A 6,411-nucleotide genomic window follows, 5' to 3' on the forward strand; every position below is an offset into this window, starting at 1 on the left:
GCCGTGGGAAATTGTCCCATAGTGTCCAGGGATGTGCAGGTTAGGGTCGGATTGGCCATGGGAAATTGTCCCGTAGTGCCCAGGAATGTGCAGGTTAGGGTCGGATTGGCCATGGGAAATTGTCCCCTAGTGTCCAGGGATTTGCAGGTTAGGGTGCGTTGGCCGTGGGAAATTGTCCCGTAGTGCCCAGGGATGTGCAGATTAGGGTGGGTTGGCCGTGGGAAATTGTCCCGTAGTGCCCAGGGATGTGCAGGTTAGGGTGGGATTGGCCTTGGGAAGTGTGAGGTTATGGAGATAGGGTAGAATGCTCTTTGGAGGGTCAGCGCTGACTCGATGGGCCGAATGGACTTTTCTCCCGCTGCAATGGTTCTATGAGATGGGGTGGGGGGTGCGGGAGCAGGGAAGTGGGGCAGGTTTCTCAACCGTGAGGCGGGGGGGGGGGGGGGGCGGGCGGGCGGACAGAGAGGGGGACCACCTGGGTTTCTGGATTAAGAGTGCAGTGATAATACCTCCTCACAACAACATCATCGCAAACGCTCCACGGATTTTTCCAAACGCATTCCCCTTTCATTAATCCGTGATACCTCTTGCCCTGTCTCGCTGTTACCTTTCGAGGTGCCCAGTTTTCAGACACTTTCGAAGGGATTATAACAACTTCCCCTGGTGCTGCTGTTGAGCTAAGAGGCCTGTGGTTCTTAAATACTGGGGTCACATTTCGCACCCCCATTTTCCGTTCAGCAGGAAGCTTGTCCAGAATCTCTGGAATTGCGAAGAGACTTCCGGCATCTTGTGTTCCACGAAGACTCTCCGAACCCTGCCTGGTCCAGGCCTGCGCTCGCCCCCCTGCCAGACCTCCTCCCTCCACACACGAACAGAAGCTCTTCCAGTCCTGCCTTTGTGTTCCCTGCCCGCTCGCAATCAAGTTTCCCTGTCGGCTCTTTTCTGCGAGCGCTCCACGGCCGGGTCCTAAGTTGCTCCCGATCCTCAGGCTGGCCGCCGCGTCCGGTGTGCTTTATGAGCTGCTCCCTCGGATTGGGTGCGGTTCTCGGGGACATTCATTTCCCGTGCTCTGTTACGGCAGTGCCTCTGAAGTGGCAATTGAATCCCTGCCCGGGTTTTACCTCCGTTTGTGTGTTCGAGTCACTGGGATGTTTTCGTGTGAAAACTGATCAAGAGGAAGGCTCTTCGACTCACCCCGTTTGAACGTCGCCCTCTGTTTCGTCCCCACACGACGTTCACTGTTTTCAATGCTGCCGGCCTACTTACTTCTTCCTCCACCACAGTCACAGGTGCTGACTTCTGGATTCCCACTGAACTCTGGGCAGGTAAAGGTTTTCCTTACAACCTCACCTTAAATCTATGAGCCTCCACCATCCCTCGCCCCCACCACCCTACCCCTACCCCGCTCCAGTGCTGTCACATCTCTCCTACAATGTGGACGCCCACAACCACACACAATACTCTTGCTGTGTGAAGACAGAGAGAGAGAGAAGAGGGACAGACCGGACAGACAGAAATTTATTTTGTTCAGAATCCCTATAGTGTGCAAACAGACCCTTCGGCCCAACAAATCAACGCCGACCCTCAAGGCATCCCACCCAGATGCATCCCCCTATAACCTACCCAATCTGCACATCGCTGGACACACGGGACAATTTCCCACGGCCAATCCATCCTAACCTGCACATCCCTGGGCACTATGGGACAATTTCCCACGGCCAACCCCACCCTAACCTGCACATCCCTGGGCACTATGGGACAATTTCCCACGGCCAACCCCACCCTAACCTGCACATCCCTCGACACTATGGGACAATTTCCCACGGCCAATCCCACCCTAACCTGCACATCCCTCGACACTATGGGACAATTTCCCACGGCCAATCCACCCTAACCTGCACATCCCTCGACACTATGGGACAATTTCCCACGGCCAATCCCACCCTAACCTGCACATCCCTGGGCACTAGGGGACAATTTCCCACGGCCAACCCACCCTAACCTGCACATCCCTGGGCACTAGGGGACAATTTCCCACGGCCAACCCACACTAACCTGCACATCCCTGGGCACTATGGGACAATTTCCCATGGCCAACCCACCCTAACCTGCACATCCCTGGACACTATGGGACAATTTCCCACGGCCAACCCACACTAACCTGCACATCCCTGGGCACTATGGGACAATTTCCCATGGGCAATCCAGCCTAGCCTGCACATCTTTGGACTGTGGGAGGAAACCGGAGCACCCGGAGAAAGCCCACTCAGACACGAGGAGAATGTGCAAACTCCACACAGGCAGTCGCCTGAGGGTGGAATCGAACCCAGGTCCGTGGCGCCGTATGCCTCTCATCGTCTTGTACACCTCTATCAAGTCACCTCTCATCTTTCTTTGCTCCAATGAGAAAAGCCCTCGCTCCATCAACCTTTTCTTGTAAGACCTGCCCTCCAGTCCAGGCAGCATCTTGGTAAATCTAAGAGAAAGAGTGTGGGAGAGAGAGAAAGAGAGGATGAGAAAGGAAAGGAAGCGAGAGGGAGAGATGTGGAGAGTTCGTGGCAGAGAGAGAGGAGTAGGTAGAAAATAAGGGAGGGAGGGAGGGGGAGGAGAGATGGAGCGTTACTGGCAGAGATGGAGAAAGCAAGAGAGGACGGGGTGGTGGAAGTGGACAAAGAGGGAGGGGACAGAAAGAGACACACCGAGAGGGACAGACAGATAGTGGAAGAGAATTACCAGGAGAGAGGGAGGGAGGGAGTGGGTGGGAGAGAGTCAGAGCGGGACAGATAAAGAGGGTGGGAGTTAGTGGGTGGGAGGGTGAGAGACAGGGTGAGAGGGAGACAAAGAGACACTGGCAGAGAGTGAGACACAGAAGAGAGAAAGAAACAGAGAGAGGAAGCGTGAGAGGGTGATAGAGAAACAGACACAGGACGAGAGAGAGACACATGGAGAGGGAGTTAGTGGGAGACAGGGAGAGGGTTAGCAATGAGGGAGCGGCAAGGAAGGAGGGCAGTAGCCAGAGGATGAGGAAGGGGAACTCCTGAGCTGATAGCAATCAGACAGCGATGTGTGTATTTTCCTGCTCTATCAAACCTGGGGGTGGGGAGGCTAGAGGGGTCAGCGATGGTCTCTAACCTCCTGGCTCGGGGTGACCACTCCCCCACTCAGTCTCCCTCTCTCCCACCGACCCACCGCCCGATACAGATAAAGAGAGACACGGACACACATTGAATCCTTCCCCGCTCCCCCCTCACTATCAATATCCTGGGGGTTATCATCTCCCAACGAGAGAGAATCTAACCATCGCCCCCCTCCCCCTTCACCTCTTGACGTTCAATGGCATTACCATCACTGAATCCCGACCCCTCCAACATCAACATCCTGGGGGTTATCGTCTCCCAACGAGAGAGAATCTAACCATTGCTCCCCCCCAACCCCTTGAAGTTCAATGGCGTTACCATCACTGAATTCCACCACCCCCCCCAACTCCAATATCAATATCCTGGGGGGTTACCATTGACCAGAAACCAAACGTGCGGGTCAAAGGCAGTGCTTGGCCTCCTGGTTGAGCCAAGAGAGCGGTACCATCGGACAGGCCAGACTGACACGACCAGGAGACATGGCTCGGTTGCCATTTCCGCTCCCCTCCATTTGGTATGTTCTGAAACGGAAAGAGGGGAAGTGGGGGGGGGGGTGCTAAAGAAAAGAGAAAAGAGAGGTGTAGCTCCATCCCGCTGGTTGAGGCAGTGAAGGGTCGCTGGCGCACAGCAGCCTGAAGCCACTCGTCATTGGTCACGATGGGAAAAGCAGCAGGCCGCCTTTCGAAGGCCCAGTTGGCGAACGAGCGGGCCCCGCAGGGGCCTGGGGAACTCCCTGGGATCTTGGTCAATGGGATGGTAAGAGTTACCGCCCACCCGGTCCCCCCCACCGCCGGGGGGAAGGGGGTTGGGCATCACTGGGCGGGGGGAAACCAGATCTTCAATGCTCCCCACCCCGTCTTTTCTGCCCCTCTTGCGGTTATCGTGCTTTTGGGCTTAATGGGTTCCCCCATCCAGGGAAGGCCTGAGTTTGTGGCGTCATTTCTATCCCATCTGCGGCAGAGGGTCAGAGTTTTTTGAGGTGATAAATTCCACCCCGTGTATGGGTGTTTCGGGGGTGGGCAGTGGCAGGGGGTTAATAACGATGGGCCAAAGTGGGTTTCAACTCTACGCCATCGATGGGAAGAGTTGGGAGTTTGGAGGTGCGTTGGGGGAGGCAAAGTGCAAGGGGGGGCAGTAAAACTCTACCCCGCCGACGGGGACGGTCGGTGTTTGGAGGTCAAAGTTTGGGCGGGGATTCCACTCTATCCCACGTGGGTTCAGCGGGTTTCAAACCTGCCCCACCTGAGCGGATAGATGGCGTATGGAGGTGAACAAGGAAATGTCAAGGGAGGTTCAACTCTACCCCATCCATGGGGAGGGTGGGAGTTAGGGGTTAGCCATGACGTGACGAAGGGGGCATGGGGGTAGGGAGGGGAGTATTCAAATCTACCCCATCTGGGGGTGAGGGGGAAGGTGGTGTTTGATGTCAAGCAGGTCCAGGGAAGGTCAACTCCATCAAAGGTGGCTTGGCTTTGTGGCCCATGATGCAAAAGTCTGGGGAAGGTCAATTCCATCCTGTTGTTGTGGCTCTAGGTTAGACGTCATGGCTGGAGGGTGGGGGAATGGCGGTGGAATTGGCAAAGGGGTTGGGGGGGGGGTGGAGGTTAGGAGGGAGAAAGCCAGAAACCATGGCAGAACAGCGTGGCATGCGGTCAACAACCGCCCCACCCTATCTCAGGAGTGCCAACCCGACACCGGCGAAGATGACGGTGGTCATTTTGGATCGGGTAGGCAGCTCGTCGGGGGTTGGAGGTGACAGATGGACGGGGCAAATGGGGTAGTGTTGGGGCAGGGGTTGTTGCGGGAGGTCAGAGGTCAAGCTGTGCCACCCACCAAACCCCAACCCTCACGTCCAAAAAAAAACGGCTTCACTTAAGAAGGACGGGATCAAATGGGTTTTAAGGGGGTTCGGGAGGCAAGGTGGGGGGGGGGGGGGGGGCCGGGGGGTGGGAAGGTTGGGGGGGTCAAGGGGATTAGCGGTCAACCTGGGGGTCAGAGGTCAAGGGCAACCCCCTTTTACCCCCTCTTCTTTAAAAAAACACCCTCAATAAGTTCCAAAACGCATTATGTTTGATAACTAAAGTGGAATATTATTTACCTTGGGGTGGGGAGGAGATATGGAGGTGGCAAAAGGTCAATTGTCTCCAAAGGGAGCATCCCCCAAAAAGGGGATGGGGCGAAAATTTAGAAATAGTTATCTAAATATCCCTTTTTTTTATATATAACCCCGAAACTAATGATATGTTGGGTGTTGGGAGAGAAAGAGCACAACGGCGGCAATTTAAAAAAAAAATAACGGTTCAAAAATTCAAATCCCAACCGACTCAACCGTCTTTGCCCCTCCCCCCCGCCAAAATGATCCTTCACGTGACCCTCCCTAAGCTCCTCATTGGTCCGCTCCGGCAGCGTCTTTCCCTATTGTGCGGCGAAGCTCTCTCCCGATTGGCCGGCGCCCCACGTGGGGAGCACGCGTCCCGTACGATTGGCCACATCTGCCACGCCCGTTGGTCGGCGCCCCACGTGGGCTGAATCCGTTGCCCCGCCCAACAAATTCAGGGCCGCACCCCAATGGACAGCACTCTCCACCCTGGGCGGAACCAGCTTTCACACGCGCTTCCTATTGGTGGGCTTGTCAGAACGGCCCAAACTCGCCTTTCCCCTCATTGGGCCACGCTGCGAGAAGGCGCCTCTCCTGACTGGCCTGAAGCTCAGGTCATTGGGTGAGATGGAGCGCCGCAGCGGGAGAGACCTCCTCCCATTGGCCGGGCACCCCGGTGAAGGCGGGAACGAAACGGCGGGCGCTTCCCGCGCTTTTCCAACCGTCAACCGCCAAGGGGGGGCATTGGGGAAAAGAGAAGGGGGAATACGTTGGTCATAAAGAAAACCAATGAAACCCAATTCCACTCGGCTAAAGATGCCCCAAAATAGTATCTTTTGCCCCTTTACTCCTGGCCCATGGAGGGGGGAAGGTAGATGGGTTATTCATTCATCCAATGGTTTCATAAATCCAAAAGTGAAGCCCGAAGGGTCTCCGTTCCATTCCCTTCCACCTCCCTGGCAAACGAAACCCCTCGCCAAATCCAAATCGACCTTTTCGAAATTATAAGAACCCCCCCCCCCCCCCCCCCCCCCCCCCACCACAGCTGGCAGATGGACGACGTCAATGGCAGTGGGCGACCAAGATGGCCGCCACAGCAGCTGGGCACAAGAAAGGAGCACACTCTCTCCTCCACCCCATGGCGACGGGCTTACGTCAAAAGCGATGCAAGCCGGG

This window comes from Rhincodon typus, unplaced genomic scaffold (assembly GCF_021869965.1).
Source record: "Rhincodon typus isolate 14 unplaced genomic scaffold, sRhiTyp1.1 hic_rhity00000077, whole genome shotgun sequence".
NCBI lineage: Eukaryota > Metazoa > Chordata > Chondrichthyes > Orectolobiformes > Rhincodontidae > Rhincodon > Rhincodon typus.